Here is a 23,879-nt window from a genome sequence, read left to right as displayed (position 1 = left end):
CACGTGGAGGCCACACACACTACTGAGCCTCATTTTGACTTGTTTTAAGGACATTACATCAAAGTTGGATCGGCCTGTAGTGTGTTTTTCAACTTTAATTTTGAGTGTGACTCCAAATCCAGACCTCCATGGGTTAATAAATGTGATTTCTATTGGTAATTTTTGTGTGATTTTGTTGTCAGCACATTCAACTATGTAAAGAACAAAGTATTTAAGAAGAATATTTAATTCATTTAGAACTAGGATGTGTTATTTTAGTGTTCACTTTATTTTTTTGAGCAGTGTATATACACTAGTCCAGTGCAGTAAGACCATAAAACTGCACTGGACTAGTAAATGTATAAATATATGGATGCACGTTTGGCAATAAAAAGCTACTACTAGCAAAAAAGTCTCCTGAGTGCCGCTGTGATTTCCTACTACATACGGTCTTGCTGACTGTGGGAGGGCACCGGAGCAGGTAAAGGATTGATTCCTTGGAGTGCCGGCTGATTTCGATAGCTATATATATATATATATATATATATATAAAATCCATGGGTTGGGCGGCACGCAGAGACTTTCATATACCAAACAAACAGTGAACAAGCCCCGCAGGGCTGTTTTAATGTGAAGTTTCGGGGCAAAGATCCCCTTCCTCAGACAACCAGAACAAACCACAAACAGTGCATTAAATAGATAACAGTAAAAGGTATCTTACCCTCCTTCTCCCAGTGTGTCCCCAGCCACACATGGACGCCGTTCTGCAGTGGCGTATCCGGCCGCAGGTCCCGCGGCGCGCCGGAAGTGACGTCACCCGTCCGGCCCCAGTCACCATGGTTACACACTGTTAAACAGAGCAGTGTATAATCAACAAAGTGCATACATCAAACGTAAATACAAAGTGCCTTACAGTGCATGGTATACAATTCAAATAAACATAAGTGCTTCTCAGTATATATGTGCAAAATTAGAAACAATCAATACACTTAAAAGATTATTAAAACATCATTTTTTTCTGTGCAACTTTAAACATCAAGTAAATATCAGTAGAATATAGTGGTCAATTATGGTGTAAGATTATTGACAAAGATGCAATAATTATAAAGTGCTCGCCATGTATGTAGAATTAAAAACAAATGATATTAAACACAAGTAATGTGTTTTACTCCTATACTGAGGAACATTGGGCATTCTGCAGGGTTTTGCTGCCCTCTAGTGTACACTATTGATGCATTAAATCTCACGACTTCCACTGAATTACAGAAAATGCGCTAGGCCAAGGGTTTCGTTAAGACCTTTTGGAGACAAACAGTCTAAGTGGAAGATCCACCGGGACTCTAATTGTAAAAAATGTTTACCCCAGTCACCCCCACACCGTGATGGAGGTATATGGTCTATCGCCTTATATCTCAAACTTGACAAATTATGTTTAAATTGTGCAAAATGACGGGCCACCGGTTGTTCGCTTGTTCCAGCTGCTAGTGCGTTTCTAATGGCCGATCTATGCTAGGTGAGCCTGACCTTAAGCTGGCACTCGGTCTTTCCAACATAATAAAGGCCGCAGGGGCAAACTATCACATAAATCACGAATCTACTCGTGCATGTGAGTGACCATTTGATGTTAAATCTTTTTCCGGTATGTGGGTGGGGTATGTGTTAGGGTCTCCTGCCCTGTGCTGCCACGTCGTCATGGCAACCGGGAGACAAGTGCTAGCGGAGTAACCTGAGCGCAGCTGATACTCCGGTTCGGGTCTTTTGCTGTGCAGTGGTTACAGGCAGGGGATCCGGTGCTGGTTTTTGTGCTCACAGTCTGTGAGGTCTGAGTGGGGCGTGGACAGCACCTGCTTTATAAGGCCTCTTCTCAGATTAAGCAGATGCTGCTGAATCTTTGTTGGTTAGTCAGTTCCTGAAAATTAGCCAGTACTGTGTAGCTTTGTATTTGTTATTGCTTACTGCAAATAGGCCTGGGGATTTGGTACTACACTCTGCCAATCCAGACCTAGCAGTAAGACTGGAGTCAGTCGTTTAGCCTGCTGAGGTTCTTTTGCTATTCTGTGAACCCAGCAGGTTTGTGGCTGTACTTTCAGACCTGCATGCTTAATCCTCTCTCACTGTGCAGGGCGTCCATGTGTCAGTTTAGTGGCAGTAAGCTGAACCTGGGCCCTGCAAGTGAGAATTAGGATTGTGGAGACTCTCCTTGTGTCTACTATTCCATCTCTGACCAAGGAGTTTGCTGCCACACCCGTTGGTAACCCTTTAGGGTTTTGCTGTTGCCCTTAGCAACAGCATTTCGGGTTCTCTACGTATTAAAACACAACATCTTGCTTTTTCCATCTGAGCATTTGTAATACTAGGGAGACACCCAGTTTCTTAGCCTCTGGGCTTCTCTGTTCACTTTGTGTTGGTTTTGTTACCCTATCACTTTCTGTGTACGTGATGTCATATTTCCCAGTCTGTCTGTTAGTTCATTTGTTTTGCATCCCTCTCTGTTCAGACACCAGTACATTCCTGCAGGCACTGGTGTTCATAACATATTCAGCAGCCCAATACTCCTGTTGAAATTTTGTGGGAATATGGAGCATACCCCTCAAAATACGTTGCAACAGGTGGTCGATCAGGTGCAGGTCCTGACTCGTCAATTTAGTGATTTGTCCATTAAAATGCACACCTCCCAGGCCGCTGGCGGAGCTCCCGCAGCAGCAGCACTTTCAGGGGTTAAGGAGCCGAAAGTAAATCTTCCGGATCGTTTTTCTGGAGATCGCTCGCAGTTCTTTTGTTTCAAGGAGAGCTGCAAGCTATATTTCCAGCTTAGGCCTCAGTCTTCTGGGTCAGAGATTCAGCGGGTGGGCATAGTGATTTCCTTGCTACAAGGAGACCCACAGGTCTGGGCATATGGGTTGCAGCCTGACTGTCCGTTGCTTAAAAGTGTTGATGCTTTTTTTACGGCACTGGGCATGTTGTATGATGACCCTGACAAGACGGCCTCAGCCGAGGCTCAGATTTCGATCCTTAAGCAAGGGCGAAGGCCAGTTGAGGTTTACTGTACGGAGTTTCGGAGGTTGGCCCATGATACCCAGTGGAATGACCCAGCCCTGAGACACCAGTACCGAAGAGGTCTTTCTAACCAGATAAAAGACCAACTGGTACAATATCCCTTGCCTGATAGCTTGGATCAGCTCATGCAGTTATCCATCCGGGTGGATAGACGGCTGAGAGAGCGTAGGCTTGAAAGGGAGACCGAGGTTTCCTTCTTTCCCAAGGGAACCTCAGACTCTGAGGAATTTTCCGAGGAGCCTATGCAGATTGGGGCTACCCGCCTCTCCTCGCGTGAGAAGACGCGGAGGAGACAGCAGGGGTTGTGTTTGTACTGTGGGAATAAGGGTCATGTGGTAGTATCATGCCCAGAAAAGCCGGAAAACTTCAGGGCCTGAGGGTGATGGGAAATATCCTGTCAGGCCAGAAGTCAGAATTTCCCAAGAAGACTTTTATCATTCCGGTGACCTTGAAGATCCTCGGTCAAACTGTCAAGACTGAGGCCTTTGTGGACAGTGGGTCCGACGGGGTTTTTATGGACCGCCAATTCGCCCTGAAACACTCTGTTCCCTTAGTACCCTTGGTATCGGAAATTGAAATTTGTGGGTTAAACGGGGAACCATTATCCCAGGGTAAAATTACCTCTTGCACTAGCCAGATTTCTTTGTTTATTGGAGCCACACACTCTGAAAAATTGTCCTTTTATGTGACTGTCTGTACTTTTGCCCCATTGGTGTTGGGGTTACCCTGGTTAAGGGCCCACAATCCTCAATTTGACTGGGTCTCTGGGGAGATTCTTAGTTGGGGTACTGATTGTTTCAGGAGTTGCTTGAGCCTTCCAGTCAGGCTCTCGCAGCTAAGTTTGCCAGGATTGCCAGGGTGTTATGCAGATTTTGCGGACGTGTTCTCCAAAAAAGTTGCAGAGGTACTACCTCCCCATCGCCCCTATGACTGTGCCATTAATTTGTTGCCGAATGCTAAGCTTCCCAAGAGCAGGTTGTACTCCCTGTCACGTCCTGAGACTCAGGCTGTGGCAGTGTACATTCAGGAGAACTTGGCTAAAGGATTTATCAGACCTTCACAGTCTCCAGTTGGGTCGGGGTTCTTCTTCGTGGGTAAAAAGGACGGTTCATTGCGACCCTGCATCGACTTCAGGGAATTGAACCGTATCACGATTAAAAACTCATACCCACTGCCTCTCATTTCGGTCTTGTTTGACCAGCTTCGTACCGCCACCATTTTTTCTAAGATTGACCTACGCGGTGCGTACAATCTAATCCGAATAAGAGAGGGGGATGAATGGAAGACTGCCTTTAATACCCACTCAGGGCATTATGAATATTTGGTGATGCCTTTTGGGCTCTGTAATGCCCCGGCAGTCTTCCAGGATTTCATGAACGATGTGCTCAGGGAATATTTGGATAGATTCTTAGTCGTATACTTAGATGACATCATAATCTTCTCCCATTCCCTGGAGGAACATCGGAAGCATGTACGCTTAGTCCTCCAGAAACTCAGAGACCACCGGCTTGGGGCGAAGCTGGAGAAGTGCGAATTTGAAGTTCAGCAAATCGCATTTCTAGGATATATTATCTCCCCAGAAGGTTTCCAAATGAAGGGTTCCAAGGTACAGGCAGTCCTGGATTGGGTGCAGCCCACTAGTTTGAAGGCGCTTCAGCGTTTCCTGGGCTTTGCAAATTTTTATAGACGATTTATCGCTGGATTTTCGTCTATAGTGGCGCCCTTGGTGGCACTCACTAAGAAAGGGGCGGATGTTGCTCACTGGTCTCGTGAGGCCAAATCGGCTTTTGCCCGTCTCAAAAGGGCATTTGTCTCGGCCAAAGTGCTGCGACACCCAGATCCAGAGCGTCCTTTTGTGGTGGAGGTGGATGCCTCTGAGATGGGTATTGGGGCAGTGCTCTCTCAGATGGGAGTGTCTGATAATCGCCTTCATCCCTGTGCTTACTTTTCCCGTAAATTTTCGCCTGCCGAGATGAATTATGACGTGGGTAACCGGGAATTGTTGGCTATTAAGGATGCACTCGAGGAGTGGAGACACTGGCTTGAGGGGGCTAAGTTTGTGGTCTCAATTCTCACCGACCATAAGAATTTGGCATATTTAGAGTCAGCGAAGCGTCTCAATGCCAGGCAGGCACGATGGGCTTTGTTTTTTGCTCGCTTTAATTTTTTGATAACATATCGCCCTGGGTCAAAAAACATCAAGGCTGATGCGCTCTCGCTGAGTTTTGCTCCAATCCAAGAGACCACCGAGGAGCCGTTGTCCATTGTGTCCCCATCATGTATTAAAGTGGGCATTACCCAGGACCTCTTGTCATTAGTCCTTAGAGCACAGGAGCAGGCTCCTCCAGACCTTCCGGTAGGTCTTTTGTTTGTGCCTCCTAGGTTAAGACAGCGAGTGTTCCTGGAATTCCATGCCAAGAAGTCGGCAGGTCACCCGGGTATTGCCAGAACTCGGGAGTTGCTATCTAGGGCGGTGTGGTGGCCCTCGGTGGCTAAGGATGTGGATCAGTGGGTTCGGGCATGTGACATCTGTGCCCGAAATAAGACTCCTAGAGGGGTTCCTGTTGGCCCATTACATCCACTCTCTATTCCATCTAAGCCATGGACCCACATTTCAATGGATTTTGTGGTGGACTTGCCCAAATCCTCGGGGATGACAGCCATCTGGGTTGTCGTTGACAGGTTTTCGAAGATGGCGCACTTCGTTCCACTGGTTGGGCTGCCATCGGCCAGACGCCTGTCTGAATTATTTATGCTGCATGTTGTGCGTCTCCACGGGTTGCCACTTGATGTGGTCTCTGACCGCGGATCCCAGTTTGTGGCCAAATTCTGGAGGGCATTTTGTTCCGATCTCCAGATTTCTGTCAGCTTGTCGTCAGGCTACCATCCGCAGTCTAATGGGCAGACTGAAAGGGTGAACCAGTCCTTGGAGCAGTTCCTCAGGTGTTATGTCTCCAAGTGTCAGACTGACTGGGTTGCTCATCTGTCCATGGCGGAGTTTGCCTATAACAACGCGGCTCACTCTGCTACAGGGATATCTCCCTTCCTTTGTGTGTATGGGCATCATCCTAAGGCCAATTCTTTTGACCCCCTGGACTCCACGCCTGGTGGTTCCTCTGTCGTTTCGGTCCTTAGAGGTATTTGGAGGAAAGTGAAGAAAGCCCTTGTGTCTGTGTCATTAGTGACCAAAAGGGTTTTTGATAAGCGGAAAAGACCCTGCAGCTTCAAATTAGGAGACTTCGTCTGGTTGTCTACCAAGAATTTGAAGTTGAGACAGCCATCTCATAAGTTAGGCCCCCGGTTCATCGGCCCTTATAAGATCACCAGGGTTATCAATCCAGTGGCATTTCAGTTAGATCTGCCCCGTTCTTTGGGTATCAATAAAACATTTCATTGTTCCCTTTTAAAACGGGCGATTAGTAATCCTTCTTCCAGTGGAAGACCTTCCCCTCTTCTGATACGTGGCTAGAGGGAGTTTGTTGTTGAAAGGATTCTTGACTCCAAGATGGTTCGGGGTCGGCTGTCATTTTTGGTGCACTGGAAGGGGTATGGCCCGGAGGAGCGGTCGTGGGTGCGCAGTTGTGATCTTCATGCCCCCAGACTGATACGCTCTTTCTTCTCGCAGTTCCCCGATAAACCCGGTGGTAGGGGTTCTTTGACCCCTCGTCAGAGGGGGGGTACTGTTAGGGTCTCCTGCCCTGTGCTGCCACATCGTCATGGCAACCGGGAGACAAGTGCTAGCGGAGTAACCTGAGCGCAGCTGATACTCCGGTTCAGGTCTTTTGCTGTGCAGTGGTTACAGGCAGGGGATCCGGTGCTGGTTTTTGTGCTCACAGTCTGTGAGGTCTGAGTGGGGCGTGGACAGCACCTGCATTATAAGGCCTCTTCTCAGATTAAGCAGATGCTGCTGAATCTTTGTTGGTTAGTCAGTTCCTGAAAATTAGCCAGTACTGTGTAGCTTTGTATTTGTTATTGTTTACTGCAAATAGGCCTGGGGATTTGGTACTACACTCTGCCAATCCAGACCTAGCAGTAAGACTGGAGTCAGTCGTTTAGCCTGCTGAGGTTCTTTTGCTATTCTGTGAACCCAGCAGGTTTGTGGCTGTACTTTCAGACCTGCATGCTTAATCCTCTCTCACTGTGCAGGGCGTCCATGTGTCAGTTTAGTGGCAGTAAGCTGAACCTGGGCCCTGCAAGTGAGAATTAGGATTGTGGAGACTCTCCTTGTGTCTACTATTCCATCTCTGACCAAGGAGTTTGCTGCCACACCCGTTGGTAACCCTTTAGGGTTTTGCTGTTGCCCTTAGCAACAGCATTTCGGGTTCTCTACGTATTAAAACACAACATCTTGCTTTTTCCATCTGAGCATTTGTAATACTAGGGAGACACCCAGTTTCTTAGCCTCTGGGCTTCTCTGTTCACTTTGTGTTGGTTTTGTTACCCTATCACTTTCTGTGTACGTGATGTCATATTTCCCAGTCTGTCTGTTAGTTCATTTGTTTTGCATCCCTCTCTGTTCAGACACCAGTACATTCCTGCAGGCACTGGTGTTCATAACAGTATGGTATCCCCTGTTAACAAAAATGAACAAGTCGTACATCCCAAACATTTATGACAGCCGTTCTTACGGCATAGAAAGTTTTGGGGTGTTGCCGGAATCAAAAAACCAGTAACATCAGTTTTAACTAAAAGGTCCTTTAGATTTCTACCACGTGAAAAGCTTGGTCTTAGTCTGGTTTTATGAAAACACTTCAGATCTGGGTCCATACTGACCATCTGCCACAGCTTTTTTGCCTATTGTGAGGTGTGTGGGCTTTGTGTGTTGTACTCATTCACCCAGGTAACTACCTCAGTCTCTGTTCTTTTTTTACAAATGGGATCTGTGGGTTGTCGTTGAGCCACCCATACAGCCCTCTGCCTGGCTTTTTTCAAATCTTTTGCAGCATAGCCTCTTTCCCTAAATTTTTATACCATGGCATCCAATTGACCCGATGCCGTAACTTGGTCACTATTGGCTCTGCGAGTATGGGAGCCCCCGGATGGTAGTTTTGGGGTGAAAACTATTGGCATGTAAAATAGTATTTCGATCAGTAGGTTTTGTGTATAGGGATGTCACAATCTGATTATTCCTGATCTGTATGTAAATGTCTAAAAAGAAAATTGCGTGATCATTACTCGTCATGGTGAACTTAATCGGATTATTCGTAGTGTTGTTTTGTTTTTCTACAATGGAGGTCAAAATGGAAATATCATCCTGCCAAAAAAATCAAAAGATCATTTATATATCGATGATAAATAAATAAGGCATCAAAAATACATTGCTCCTCAAAGAAAATACCTTTCTCCATCTCCCACATGTAGCAGTTTACGAAAGACGGGGCCACCGAGGACCCCATTGCACAACCCGTGACCTGTTTATAAAACACCCCATTAAACATAAAATAATTGTGGGGGTAATTCCAAGTTGATTACAGCAGGAAATTTTTTAGCAGTTGGGCAAAACCATGTGCACTGCAGGTGGGGCAGATATAACATGTGCAGAGAGAGATAGATTTGGGTGTGGTGAGTTCAATCTGTAATCTAATTTGCAGTGTAAAAATTAAGCAGCCAGTATTTACCCTGCACAGAAACAAAATAACCCACCCAAATCTAACTCTCTCTGCAAATGTTATATCTGCCCCCCCTGCAGTGCACATGGTTTTGCCCAACTGCTAAAAGATTTCCTGCTGCGATCAACTTGGAATTACCCCCTGTGTTCTAAGTTAAAAAGGAGCAATGTTAAAAACAGATCAATATCGGGTCCATTGTAAAGTGCATTACCATAGATCAACTTACGTACCGCCTCTACTCCAGCCTTGTGCGGAATACATGTGTATAGGCTGGTGACATCAAGTGTCACCAGCGTCACACCTTCCGGTACCTCCTGTATTTGTGCAAATTTCTTTAATAAAGTGCTGGAATCTTTAGGGTGCGTAAAGGTATTTTGAATACATGGTTGTAGAAAAGTGTCTAAGAAGATCGACACTGGTTCGCACAGAGACCCACGAGCAGAGATGATTGGTCTACCCGGGGGCCTCTGTGCGTCCTTGTGGACATTGGGTAATGATGCATTAAATCTCACGACTTTCACTGAATTACAGAAAATGCGGTAGGCCAAGGGTCCTATTTTGGAAGTTTTATATATATATATATATATATATATATATACATACAGTATATATATATACACTGCTCAAAAAAATCCATATCGTACTCATACGCTCTGCGGTTACATTCGCTAAAATGTCTATGCAAAGGGTGGGAAATCCACGGACGTTCCTGTATCATGCAGTGCATGCGCCACGAAGCTTTGAATGATGGTATGTGTAATATGTGCCATACATCTCCCAGTCAGTCCACAACTCCTGTAACCATTCAGGAGCCACCTTTGGCAGAGTTCTCAAATATGCTCAATACGCTTGTGATACGCCTTACGGGACCTTCTGTGCCATTGCAGCCACATATTGTCCCTGTGGTAAATCCGCCTTGGGTGGATAATTTGTCTACCCAGTTGCAGCAATTGAATCAATCTTTGGTTAGACATAAACCTACCCCACGTCACTCTGGTGCCAAGGGGTCATCTAAGCGGGCCGCTTCCTCCTCACAATCCACTAATGTCTTGGAAGATTCTTCTGATGAGGATGGGGAGTATACTGACCCATCAGACACTGATACAGCTGCTTCTGACGAGGAATCTACAACTCAGGTTGATGTCCCTGACCTAGTGGTTGCTATTAAGCAAATCCTACAAATCGATGATGATGTACTGTAGATCCCACTACTGTGTCTATGAAACCTGATAAGTTTAAACGTCAGAAGGTCATTAAAATATTATTACCGCATTCTGACCATTTAGTGGACATACGTCAAGAACCCTGGTCTTCGCGGGAAAGAAATTCTCCCTATCTAATAAGATGCTAGCTCGTTATCCTCTCCCTTTTGAGTTGTGTAACAAGTCGGAAAATTCACCACCGGTCGATTCCCATGTCACCCATCTTGTGGTGTCATCTACTCTGCCTGTCACCACTGTCACCTCACTGAAGGAACCGACAGATAAGCATGTGGAGGGTTTCGTGAAGTCTATTTACTCCCTTACAGGTGCTGTACATAGACCCACTATAGCAGCCTCCTGGGCTGCAAAAGGAATTGAAGCATGGGTTCAGGCATTAGAGGAAGAGCTGCCTCATGATATATCTGATACTGACAGACAATACCTGTCTCATTTTACCACCGCCGCTTATTACATTCAGGAGGCGTCCTCTGAGGCAGGTGTGTTGGCGGCCAAGGCATTGACTACATCCATCCTGGCTCACCGTATTCTGTGGTTGAGGTCGTGGAAGGTGGACCTGGACTCCAAAAAGACCTTGGAGTTACTCCCTTTTAAGGGAGACATTCTATTTCGGGAAGATCTCAATAAGATTGTAACTGACTTAGCGGCTGCTAAGACTCCATTTCCTCCGAATACTAATCCTTCTACACAGAAGGCAAAAGGTACCACTTTTCATTCCTTTCGGCCTCAAGGGAAAGCAAAAGGTCAGACATACCCGAGACAGTCTTGTGCTTCCAAAACCACGAATCCCAAAACAAAACAATCTTGGGCCACTCATCAGCTTGCTTCTAAACAAGACAAGCCTCCTGCATGACGGGGCGGGCCTCCCGTCTGGGGGACCCCAGGATGGGAGGCCGACTTCTGCATATCACCCAGGTCTGGTTAAAGACCACTTCAGATGCATAGATGTGAGAAGTTGTCTCTCACAGGTACACAGTCTCTTTCAAGAGATGTCTCCCTGGCCAGTTCTGCACGACGGTTATTCCTTCAGATCTGTCGAAGACGCAAGCTCTACAACTGGTTGTGTGTTCCCTCCTGGATACAGGAGTGGTAGTGCCAGTACCTCTGTCCCAGAGGTACATCCCTGATGTATTCCCTGTGCAACACAGTGTACCCCGCTACGGAAAAGGAGATTTATGGTAGACTTACCATGGTTAAATCTATGGGTTTGTATGGCATTAGCCGCTGGTGCCTTCTCCTGTCATGAGAATGTGGTTCTATGTGAATAACATCTACCGTCTCTCTTACCTGCTCCTGCATTGGATTGGTTAACAAAACTGAGTTCACAGTGCCTGGAGGAGGGGTTATATAGAGGAGGCCCCAATGCATCCTGGGACAGTCTAAAGCTTTAGCCTGTTGGTGACTGGGTCAAGATCCATCTCTACACCCCGATGTATTCCCTGTGGAACCCAGTGTACAGTGTGTTAATAGGGTGAATGTAATAGTATGCAAATTTTGGCAACTTAACAACTCACTCTCTATTACTTCAGACTGTGGCGATAGCTAGGAGTGGGCAATCGACACCCTGCAGCTTAGAGAACCGTCTGGACCCAGAGTGCCCTCAGACGCTCAGGGGGTAATTCAGACCTGATTGCTGCTGTGCGTTTTCGCTTAGCGTGCGATCAGATCTGAACTGCGCATGCGTGTGAGCCGCAATGCACCGGCACATCACACAACTGTAGATCTAATAACTGTAGATCTACTATACTACACCCCTGACAGGGTCTACAGATGCTAAAAGTGGGCGTCTCAGTGTTTCCTCATTATGGACGTACACCGGGGAAGGGTTTGTAGTATTAGCATAAAGGTGCAGACTGCCAACCGCTTAAAGATGCAAACACGGACGTGGCTGAGTCTGACTCATAATCAGGCCCTAGTTTAGTTCCCAAAAAGGGCAAAGGAACAGTAGGTTTAGAGTACAGATCTAGGCCCTAACAAGCCAGTTCCCCGGAGTCGCTCAGTGATGAGAGCTGGAATCGAACCTGAACCCTGACATATGTGGTCCCTGTGCAGTTTCCGGCTATGTCAGACCAGGGCATAAAAGGCCCACCGGGACAGCGCTGTGGTAGGGGCCGATGTTTAGGGGTGTGGCCAGTCTCCAGAACGGGTGTGGGCAGTCACCACATTGGTTTGCCTAAGCATTAGAGAGTGCATTGTCTGGGCCCCTTGATAAATATATATAGTAAGTACTGCTAGTGCATGCGTTATAATGTACCAGAGTAATAACAGCAATGCACTGTAGAAAATACACCTTAGTCCTGTGCAGTATAAGGTAACATATGTATCATTTAATTGCACAGTCTGGGAACTGATCCGTAGAGGAGGAGGTGGGTCCCCCTAGGCAGAGGAGCCCACCGGAGGTTTCACCTGTACCCATTTGAGCCAGTCCAACCCTGCCTTCCGGCCTCATTTCCTCTCTCACTTACAGGTATTTCAGAGACGCTATGATGGTTCCGCTGATTTCCTCCGTGACTGGAATTCCTACAAGATGGGGTTTGGTAACCGCTTGACGGAGTTCTGGCTGGGGAATGACAATCTGTACAATATAACATCATCAGGTAACAGTGTTGGACTGGGGTATAAAGGGAAGGATAATGTACCAAATTACTAACAGCAACGCACTGTAGAAAATATACCACAGCCCTGAGCAGTATATTGTAACATTAGTATAATGTATAATTCAAGTGCACAGTCTGGAAGGGTATGGGACTCAGGGTCGACATTGTCTAGGTTGACACAAATTGGTCGACAGCGGCTAGGTCGACACTAGAAATAGGTTGACAAGGCCATTAGGTTGACATGAAAAAAGGTTGACATGAGTTTTTCATGTTGTTTTCTTCGTAAACTGACCGGGAACCCCAATTAATGCACCACATGGCTCACGTGCTTCGGGCTCGGCACAGGTTACCATTCCCAATCGTAGTCCACGTGGATCGTAAAGTATGAAAAAGTTGTAAAAAAAAAATGTGAAAAATTCATGTCGACCTTTTTGCATGATGACCAGTAGTGGCTCTTGACACGGGCAAGCAGGACTTTTACCCGGGGCGCTGCTGTCCCGTGGACGCCGCCGCTGTGGCAAGAGCCGCTACTAACTAGGATGGCGGCGGTTAGTGAAAGGTTCTCTCCGCGAAGGGAATCTAGATGTGCAGTGAGGTGCGGCGCTATGGGAGAGACGTCATAACGTCTCTCCCATAGATCAGAGGAGGGACGCCGGCGGCAGGGACGGAGTGCAGTGGTCGGGAAGCGGGAACGGGGCTGGAAAGTGTTTTTTATTTCTTTACTAGGGGCACAGCTACTTGTGGGCACACTAAGGGGGGCACAAGTACTGGGGCTACAACTAATGGGGGCACAGCTGCAGGAGGCACAACAGCTGCAGGGGGCACAGCTCTACAGGGAGCAAAACTGACCACGCCCCCTTCCTATGAAGCCACCCCCCCATTTTTTACGCACGTGCACTACACCTGTTTCACCGGTGGGGGGGGGGGAGCGCCGAAGGAAACTTTCGCCCTGGGTGCCTCAAGGTCTAGAACCGGCCCTGATGATGACCTTGTTCATGTGAACCTAATGGCCATGTCCACCTATTTCTAGTATCGACCTATTCACTGTCAACCTAAGTGGCGTCGACCCAGAGTCCGGGTACCGTCTTGAACATGACCCCTAGAGGAGGGGGTGGGCCTTCAGGCAGTGGGATGAATCGGGGGTTTCCTCTGTATAAGTCACATTACTCATGTACACTGTGGTTTTTATTAAAAAAACTAAGTATGAGGAACCCGCTGTACGGCATACAGTATATATAATCACTAAGGTATAACTCAGGAACGGCTTGGTGGAATATAATCACATCTTATTAAAATTAGGCAAATTCTTAAAAAGATCAAGAGTAAAAATACATAGACGCAGAGAGGCAGCAGGTTCCCTCATGCAACAATAAATAGACCATGTGGTACCATTATACACTGACCAGCCATTTATATAGCGCACACATATTCCACAGCACTTACAGAGAACATGTGCAGAGAGAGTTAGACAGGGCCGGATTGGCCATAAAGGTGACCGGGAACTTCCCCGGGAGGCCGGCAGCACTGTGGGGCAGATTGATGCAGCTGGCTCCGCCCCCAGTACTCACATCCTCTCTCACAGGCAGTTCCTGTCAGCGGCCCCGCAGCCTGGAGGAGCTCTGTGTTTCAGATATCTCAGGAAGAGGCTGTTCTAACAGAGCTCCTCCCAGCCAGCAGGGGACTAGATAGCCCAATGTTTTTTTAAATAGTTGCCGCCCGTAGCCCCGCCCACTCGCGGTATTAGGCCACGCCCCCCGCTGCATTATGCCTTGGATTCGATAGCCTGTTGGAAGGGAAGTTTTGCTGGCAGGTACCCCAATGTTGGTTAGGGAGAAGGAGCTCATCACCAGGCTTCCCAGCAAGAGCCCAGCCCTGACAGAAGGACAGGAAATCCATCCAGCAGCACTGCAAAAGTGGCTCCTGTGGGTCTGTACTTTCATCCTCCACAGCTACTGCAGGCAGTCTGACAATGGGCAAGACAGACCTTTAGTGACCAGGTAAGAGCATACTTGCCAATATTGCTGCCCCCTCTTCCGGGAGGGGGCAGCCTGGACGGCGTACGGGGGAAGGGGGGCATGTCCAGTAGTGAGGTGGCGTGTCTGGGCATGGCAGCATAAAAACGTCATTATGCTCCGCCCCCCGCTATTCAGTGCCGAGGAAACAGGCATTGGAGAGCAGGGGGCGGAGCTACAATGACGCAATTCAGCGCGAATCACGTCGTTGTGTCCCCCTTAGACCGCCCATTAGTGCTCTGATGTTGGTGGCCAAGTGGGGGGTGCGGGAGCTGGTGGCGGATGCGGGATACTTGCTGACCTTTCCGGGGGGCCGGGAGCGCCACCCGATTTTCGGGAGCATTCCTGCCATTCCGTGAGGGTAGGCAAGTATGGGTAAGAGGAGTGCGCACCCACACTGATGCTACCACAACAGTGTTAAAAAAAGGTCATTTTTTAATTGGTGTCAACATAATGAATGCAGGGCCGACACTTCCATTAGGTAGCTTAGGGGCCCTGGGGTGTGAGAGGGTGGCCCACTGTGTCTGCCTGGTGGAAAAATGAAGAATGTCTTCTTCTCAACCAGGACGCGAGCCTCCCATCCGAGAAGGACAGTGCAATATAAGTCCCTCCACACTGGGCCGTCTCCCAACCCTCTCCCCCCGTAGCTTGCTAATAGCCGCCACCCTCGGGCCCCCATAGCCTCCACTGCAGCCGCGACTGGTGTATCCCATTGTAAGTGGGACTCACTCGGTGTGTCAGCAAGCAGCCCGGACCGATCCCCCAGTGAGGACATGGATCCACTATCAACCGCTCAGCCTAGCTTTCCGCTCACAGAGCCGCCCTGTGCTCTACTCTGCTTTACATGCTAAGGTCTGGGCCCCTTACCTGGGGGCCACATCCTGGGAGGAGCTCCCCCCTCACTGCTGCGTTTCCCTGACTGGCAGAGTGTTTTTATAGTCACTGTATCTTCCGCATTCTTGACAGCCCCTCAGCCTTAGTGCCGCGCACTAACAGGTGTGCAGATGGTGTAATGGTTGCCTCACAGCCAGGACCGGTAACAGAAATCATGGGGCCCTATACACTGATATTGCTGGGGGCCCACCCCTCGACCCCTATTTAGTGAAGCGCATACAGAAAGACAGAGACTGGAGCACACACAGAGAGACAGAGACAAGCGAACACACTGGAACTGGTGCGCACACACAGACGGGGACTGGTGCGCACACACAGACGGGGACTGGTGCGCACACACAGACGGGGACTGGTGCGCACACACAGACGGGGACTGGCGCACACACACAGACGGGGACTGGTGCGCACACACAGACGGGGACTGGTGCGCACACACAGACGGGGACTGGTGCGCACACACAGACGGGGACTGGTGCGCACACACAGACGGGGACTGGCGCACACACACAGACGGGGACTGGCGCACACACACAGACGGGGACTGGCGCGCACACACAGACGGGGACTGGCGCGCACACACACAGACGGGGACTGGCGCACACACACACAGACGGGGACTGGCACACACACACAGAGATGGGGACTGGCGCACACACACACAGAGACGGGGACTGGCGCACACACACAGAGATGGGGACTGACGCACTCACAGAGACTGGCGTACACACACAGAGATGGGGACTGGCGCACACACACAGAGATGGGGACTGGCGCACACACACAGAGACGGGGACTGGCGCACTCACAGAGACTGGCGTACACACACAGAGACGGGGACTGGCGCACTCACAGAGACTGGCGTACACACACAGAGACGGGGACTGGCGCACTCACAGAGACTGGCGTACACACACAGAGATGCAAAGCTGTCACTGTCGAGATGAGTGCTGCTGTCTCTGTAACTTACCACACGCTGCCAGTTAGTGTTGCTTTCACTCTTATGCAGTGCCAGCCAGGGTGTCTATAGGGAGTCGGATATTAATGGGAATGCTGCTGCTGCTTATAGATTCTGGCTGTTCCTCTTCTTAAGTGGCCGCACCGCAAACCACAGCGGCAAGGCCAAGCACTTAGCGGCCAGCGCAATATAATGACTTCACAACATAATTAAAACTATGAGCAATGGCACTGACTGAGGGAGGAAGGGGATGGCGGAACAGTTTCACCTAAATTGCTGGCAGTGTGGAGGTGTGAAATGTAATTTTAGGCAATGTGCTGGTGTTTTTCTGCCCCTGACCTGTGGGGCCCCTCTGAACTTTGGGGCCCGGCACGACTGTACCCTTTGACTTCCCTGTCGCCGGGCCTGCTCACAGCACTGAGGTCATGGGTTTGATTCCCACCATGGCCATAACTGTGTGGAGTTTGTATATTCTCCCCGTGCTTGTGTTGGTTTCCTCACAGTACTCTAATTTTCTTCCACAATCCAAAAATATACTGGTGTAGGTTAATTGGCTCCCAACACAAATATTAACCCTAGGGTGTGTGAGCATCTACATGGGCAGACTACTTGGCCAAATTCTTATCCGCCATCAAATTCTATGTTTCTAATGTGTTCGACCTGTCATCTGCTGGTTGCCTGACTGCTGCTGCTCTAGCCTCTAATAGTACAGTAATGAGGTATGTCTCTCAGTGCCAACCAATCAGCTCCTAACTGCCATTTTTCAAACACAGCCTGTAACATGGCAGTTAGGCGCTGATTGGCTGCTATTTTTTTCTTTCTCCATTCTATCCCTCTTCAAGCGATTATGCATCTAGTAAACAGTCTTTTCTATTGCCAACGTTTCAACGTCTCAGTGATCTAGTCCCTTTTGTCAAGACATGATTTTTAGGGTCTCTTTCAGATCTGATCGCTGTGATCTGATCTGAATTACCCCCTTGGCCTGATTCAGAGCTGCAAGCAAAGCCAAAATGGACACCGCGTTTCAACTGAAATCTAAATTGCAGTGTAAAAATAACGCTGTCCAGTATTTGTAGGATACATGCAAAATCAGCCAGTATTTATCCTGCACAGACACAATATAACCCACCTAAATCTAACTCTCTCTGCACATGTTACATCTGTCCCCACCTGCAGTGCACATGGTTTTGCCCAGTTGTGTGCCTTTTGACTTTTCTTGCAAATCTGAATCAGGTCCGCTGTCTGTTTTTACTCTACCTGATTGAAAGGCTCTGAGTAATGCCACCACTTCCATATACTATAGCATGCTAGGCCAACCTGTCGCTCTCCAGCTGATATAAAACTACTAGTTCCAGCATGCTTTACCAGCTGATCGGTAAGAAGGTATGCTGGGACTTGTAGTTTCACAACAGCTAAAGAGCCACAGGTTGTCCAGGCCTGTACTATTGGATTTATTAGACGGGCACCAGAGCATGTTGGCCAAATATTGAGTAGTGCCAGACTGCATTTGTCTATATATAAAAATGTGATTGTATATATGTATGGATTAATGGTGTGCGCTGGACCATTTTTGCTGGTTTCGGTTCTAATTCATCACCTGGTTTTGGTTTAGCAAAGAATGTTGTGACTTCTTATGGTTTTGTAAGTTTTCCAAAAATGTACAAAAAACCCAACTGAATTTGGGTTGTTTTTGTTCCTAGAGTATTACTTACCTCAATAACATTAAGTTTAATTTATTAATAAACCATGGCGGGCAGTGACAGTGGGGACAGGAGCTGGGAGTGGCAGGCAGTGACAGTGGGGACAGGTGCTTGGAATGACGGGCAATGACAGTGGGGACAGGTGCTTGGAATGGCGGGCAGTATAAGTGGGGACAGGTGCTTGGAATGGCAGGCAGTGACAGTGGGGACAGGAGCTAGGAGGGGCAGGCACTGAAAGTAGGGACAGGAGCTGGAAAATGTGGGCAGTGACAGTGGGGACATGGAAATTAAATGGCTTTTGGGCGCAGTACTGATTAAAGCTCTTATATCCTATTGTATGTCAGTGGGGACAGGAGCTGGAAAATGCATACAGTGAAAGTGGGGACAGGAGCTGTGAACAGCAGTCATTGAAAGTGGGGACAGGAGCTGGGAGTGGCAGTCAGTGAAAGTGGGTTACAGGAGCTGGGCAAGGTGAGCAGTGAAAGTGGGGATTGGAATTGCGGGCAGTGACAGTGGGGGCAGGTGCTTGGAATGGCGGGCAGTAAAAGTAGGGACAGGAGCTGGGAAATGCATGCACTGAAAGTGGGGACAGGAGCTGGGAATAACAGGCAGGGACAGTAGGGACAGGAGCTGGGAATAGCACTCAGTGAAATTGTGGAAAGGAGCTGGGAATAACAGGCAGTGAAATTGGGGACAGGAGCTGGGAATAACAGGCAGGGACAGTGGGGACAGGAGCTGGGAATAACAGGCAGGGACAGTGGGGACAGAAGTTGGGAATAGCAGGCAGTGACAGTGGGGACAGAAGCTGGGAACGTCAGGTAGTGAAAAGGAGGACAGGAGCTGCGAAAGGTGGTCAGTGAAAGTGGGGACTGGATCTGGGAAATGCATGCAGTGAAAGTGGGGACAGGATCTGGTAATGGCGGAGAGTGAAAGTGGGGACAGGAGCTGCGAGTGGCAGGCAGTGAAACTGGGAACAGGAGATGGGAACGGCAGGTAGTGAAAGTGAGGACTGGAGGTAAGAGTGACAGGTAGTGAAACTAGGGACAAGAGCTGGGTAATGCTTTCCTTACTTCTATGCAGAGGATTTTATTTAAATTGTTATCCTGTTATGTTATCCTCCCTATATAAACATGCCATTTCCCAGGTATAGTTAAGTACCAATCTCATCTACTTTGATGTTGGCTCCGCCTACAGTTGATTTGGTTCCGCCCACATGAGGCCACTTCCAGAAGTATTTCCAGGGCCACTTTTAGTCCCCAATCCGTCCCTGGAGTTAGATATGGGTGGGGTGTGTTCAAACTGAAATCTAAATTGCAGTGTAAAAATAAAGCAGCCAGTACCTACCCTGCACAGAAACACTATATATGTATTTCCCACCCCTGCATGGCAACATGGTTTGTTCCAGACACAAAGAAACTTGCTGTTTTTGCTTTACTTACAAACATGAGTCAGGATCAGGATTTGGCGCTGGTGCAAACTCACTGTGAGGATGTGAAGTCTTTCACATTACGATGACTACATATACATACCTCCCAACTTTATTATCCGGGGGAGCGGGACACTCGCCGCTGGCATGCCTCCTCTCCCTCTGTCTGCACTGAATAGACGCTGTGCGCATGCGGTGGGACAGCGGGACAGTCCCAAAAAAACGGGACTGTCCCGCGAAAATCGGGACAGTTGGGAGGTATGCATATATAACGAGAGGAGAGAGTGGTGCCACTGTCTACGCTGGAAAACCTAGGCAGCCATCACTCCACTGTGGCACCAGTGTTTGTATTTCAGTTTGCCCTAAACCCCTTAATGCAGAGGTTCCCAAACTGTGTGCCGTGGCTCCCTGGGGTGCCTCGGGACACTTGCAGGGGTGCACTGGGTTGGTGGTCCAGGACCAATTCAAATTATTCATGGTCAATATAATAGGCAAAACCAGTGCTGGTGGCTGCCAGTCATAAACTATGTGGCCAGACAGAAGCAAATCTTGTTCCTCACCACACAACTGACCCTAAGGATGACATATAAACGCAATCTACTTAATGTAATATTTCTTTCTACATTTCTCAATAATAAATATTTGGCCTAGGGGTGCCGTGAAAAAAATTCTGATATTCTAGGGCGCCGTGATTCAAAAAAGTTTGGAAACCACTGCCTTAATGGCTGAGGGCGGGCCGTCCAGTTAAACTCATTCAGTGACAAACAATTATATTTAACATCTAAAATAAAGACTCGGAGACTTGAATTTGGCAGAAAATCTCGACGGCTGTTTATTTAAAAGTAGTAAACTAATAAATCTAATAAAGTAGTAAAGAAATTAAGAGTATGGTGGCCAGAAATAATGGCAGTAACAGTCTACACCAAAAAAAGGGTTTGTATAGTTGGCTGCGCTGTGATGTGAAGCTGCTCAGGTTATTTGGAGGTGAGTTATTAGGATTTTTTTCTTGGACCGAGCGCTGTCTGTTCTAATGTTCTATGTGATGTGTAATAACTAAATATTTTTTATGTATATCAATAGTAAAAAATAAAAATAAAAATGCAGAATGATAATAAAAAATAATAATAATAAATAATAAATAATAAATAAATAAAAAGATAAATAAAAATAACAAAAATAGAAAATAAAAATAAAAAATGAAAAGAAGGGATTAGGGAAGGAGGACAGTGCAATGTTTACAGCTCTTTTTGGAGCTTTTTGGAGTTTTTTTGACACTATTTCAGGAAAAGGAAAACAGTCTCTTAATAGAAAACTATCCCTATCTTACCCTGTTTTTTCGGAGGTCGTAACCGGGGGTGGCTTCCGGTAAAGTTGGTGGTGTTTGTTCCTCCCAGTTTGGTAGTGTAGTTCTGCCTTGTCCCTTGGCTTTGGCTGCTCTGCACTTACTGTGCTTTAGCCGCTGTTTGAAGCCGATCTGCCGCGACCGGAAGTTCGGATCTTCACTTCCGGTGGTTCGGATGTTAGCGGCGGAGGTGGCGAGATGCAGTGTCCTTTGTGTCTACTCCTTATCGTTCCAACGCGTTTCGAATCCAGAGGTGGATTCTTTCTCAAGGAAGTGATAGTGTTCTTATGATTGTGCTCCTATTTATATATGATAACTTTATTTAGACACAGTTTGGGGCACCGAGAAACCGCCCGATTATGTCCTATCTCATATATTCGATTGATCAGAATTCAGCTATTTCCTATGTTTCTAACTTTCAAAATGAAGGTGAAAACAGCAAGATCCTGCCAAAAATGGACTTTCCAAACAGACAGCCAGTGGTACTCCAGTGTCCTTGCAATCGCAGCAAACAGCGGCTAAAGCACAGTAAGTGCAGAGCAGCCAAAGCCAAGGGACAAGGCAGAACTACACTACCAAACTGGGAGGAACAAACACCACCAACTTTACCGGAAGCCACCCCCGGTTACGACCTCCGAAAAAACAGGGTAAGATAGGGATAGTTTTCTATTAAGAGACTGTTTTCCTTTTCCTGAAATAGTGTCAAAAAAACTCCAAAAAGCTCCAAAAAGAGCTGTAAACATTGCACTGTCCTCCTTCCCTAATCCCTTCTTTTCATTTTTATTTTTATTTTCTATTTTTGTTATTTTTATTTATCTTTTTATTTATTTATTATTTATTATTATTATTTTTTATTATCATTCTGCATTTTTATTTTTATTTTTTACTATTGATATACATAAAAAATATTTAGTTATTACACATCACATAGAACATTAGAACAGACAGCGCTCGGTCCAAGAAAAAAAAAAAAAAAAGTCTACACCAAAAGCTCTATACAAACCCAGCCAAGTCACAACACTAAAACACTAAACAAAGGTATCCACTCAACCTCCACTTGACTACCCACCCGTCCGGGTGATGAGGCTGCCCCCGTTTAGGTGATCCAGCAGATATTATAACAGTCATCGAAGGTGAGCGCACCCAAAATAATTAGCAAACTCAACCAACAACAGGTAATAATCCATTCTTTCCCGCCAACAAGCGAGGTTCTGACAACAGAAACCACGCACCGCCACCATACCCCCCAAACCAAACCGGCAACCACCAAAAACAGATTCTCAACAAAGATTGCCAAGCCTTCCTCAGTCATATGCACCCCATCCCTCCTAAACAGGTAAAAATATCTAAACCTGATCCTAGAATGCCTAATCACAAACCCACCATTGGCTATCACCACCTTGGACACAGCTGAATTCAGCTTCTTTCTAGCCTCATCTAAAGCCCTACAATCTACCACTCCACGCCAATACAATACAGTCTCGGACCAAATCACCGTACAGGACGGCCAAGCCCCCATAATGCGCAGTATGTCATGTATGATGCCAAAGTGCAGCTGCGAAGTGGACACCTTCCCTAAATCATTACCACCAAGATGAATTACCAAAATCCTAGGTAACCCAAAAAGCCGCACCTGACCAAGCAGCTTGGGCTTCAAATCCTGCCACAACATACCCTGCACACCAATCCAACGGATGTCTGCGTGCCCAACCAAAGACGGAGCCCCCTCTGAAAGCATCAATTCAGCTGCCCAATACACAAAGGAGTGTCCAACCACCCAGACCTCCAAAACATCAGTTACCACACCTATCATTGAGGGGAGGGAAATAGAACAAAAGTTAAAATCTGGGGTACAATTATTGGTCAAAGCCTAGACAACGGAAAGGCATGCAATAACTTCAATAGAGGATCTGCCAAAAAGAAAAATATTGTAGATGGAAATTTCCATAAAACAAGTTTCAGGCCAATCGAAGCGACAAAAAGAAACCGGAGGAAGAGCCATGACAAAATAAAAAATTGGGGTGTGGGGGGGCAGGATGGGAAAACACAGGTGAACTCGGCTGGAGGTGAAACTTAAAAACCTGCTGAGGAACTTACAATTGAAAAGCAAATTAGCCGAATTAAAATTGAGTAGACCAGATTCAGTCCATCAGTACAGGTAAAAAATTGTTAAAGAACTCCAGACCCCCACTGCCAACAGTGGCAAGTAGCTAATCCCCGAGTAGGGAGAACAGGGGGAGGCTAACAAGACGTGAACACCACAGATGAAAACAGGACAAACCAAGTAACGAAACATTAACCAGAATGAACAAAAACAGCACAACTACCGCGGATGCGGCCGAATGTAACGCTTATAAATGACCGACCGCCATCGGCCCAAAGCCTTCATTTCGTCCACAGAGCGTCCCGCAAACTCAGCAGAAGTGGCAGCCCCAATCCTAAATGAGTGTAAGCCGAAGTCCCCGGGAGAAAACCCCAAACCAGCCAGATAGCGCCGGAGCATCCAGCCAAACTAATATTTGGTCAGTGGCAAACCATCCGCATGTAGAAGCCATCACTTCCCGGAGGATGGCCGTACCTCTACATACATGATGGCCAAAGCCACCAGACATACCCGTTCATCCCTCGAGGGCACCATCGTAACTCAACTACCTTGACCCAATTGGTCCGTTTTGGACCGGCACAGTCTGCATAGCAAGGACCCCTCTTCTGTGACAATATCCGCACGCAACATGGTCGCATTAGTCCGTTTGGAAGAAGCCACCAATTCAAACATCCGAAACGCTCCATGATATGCCATGGAAAAAAAACAATAGAAATAAAAGTGCCTCAAAGCTGGAACTGCCGCAACCGCTCCCAAGATGGAAAATAGCAGGGAGCTATCAATGGGACGCCTTTTATCAGGAGGAACAGGCACCAGCCGCGCCCAACCCCGCATGGCTTTAGTTAAAAGGAAACCCTTAGTGTAGTCTGGAACACCTCGCAATTTGGAGAAAAGGAAATCCCCGCAAGGTAACGAGAAACCGTTGCTCTCGACCAACCCTCCACAAAGAGTTTCCAAACAAATGACAGCAAAAGCGAACAACCA

The 23,879-nt window shown here is 47.4% G+C and overlaps 1 protein-coding gene and 1 long non-coding RNA gene across 4 annotated transcripts in view; one reads left to right on the top strand and one right to left on the bottom strand.

Annotated features, from left to right (window-relative positions):
- LOC134948170 (uncharacterized) overlaps positions 1-14,118 on the bottom strand; it is a 117,831-nt gene extending 103,713 nt beyond the window's left edge. The window contains exons 1-2 of the long non-coding RNA XR_010182926.1: positions 13,906-14,118; positions 701-826 (exon numbers count right to left, since the gene is read on the bottom strand). This is a non-coding gene — a long non-coding RNA (uncharacterized LOC134948170). The remainder of the gene's footprint in view (positions 1-700; positions 827-13,905) is intronic.
- Positions 1-23,879, top strand: part of LOC134948168 (ficolin-2-like) — a 625,934-nt gene that overhangs the window by 386,834 nt on the left and 215,221 nt on the right. The gene's annotated exons all lie outside the window — the stretch shown is intronic.

The sequence above is a fragment of the Pseudophryne corroboree genome, chromosome 8 (assembly GCF_028390025.1).
Source record: "Pseudophryne corroboree isolate aPseCor3 chromosome 8, aPseCor3.hap2, whole genome shotgun sequence".
NCBI lineage: Eukaryota > Metazoa > Chordata > Amphibia > Anura > Myobatrachidae > Pseudophryne > Pseudophryne corroboree.
Note: the sequence above shows the minus strand (reverse complement) of the source record. Positions and strands in the feature narration are given on the sequence as shown.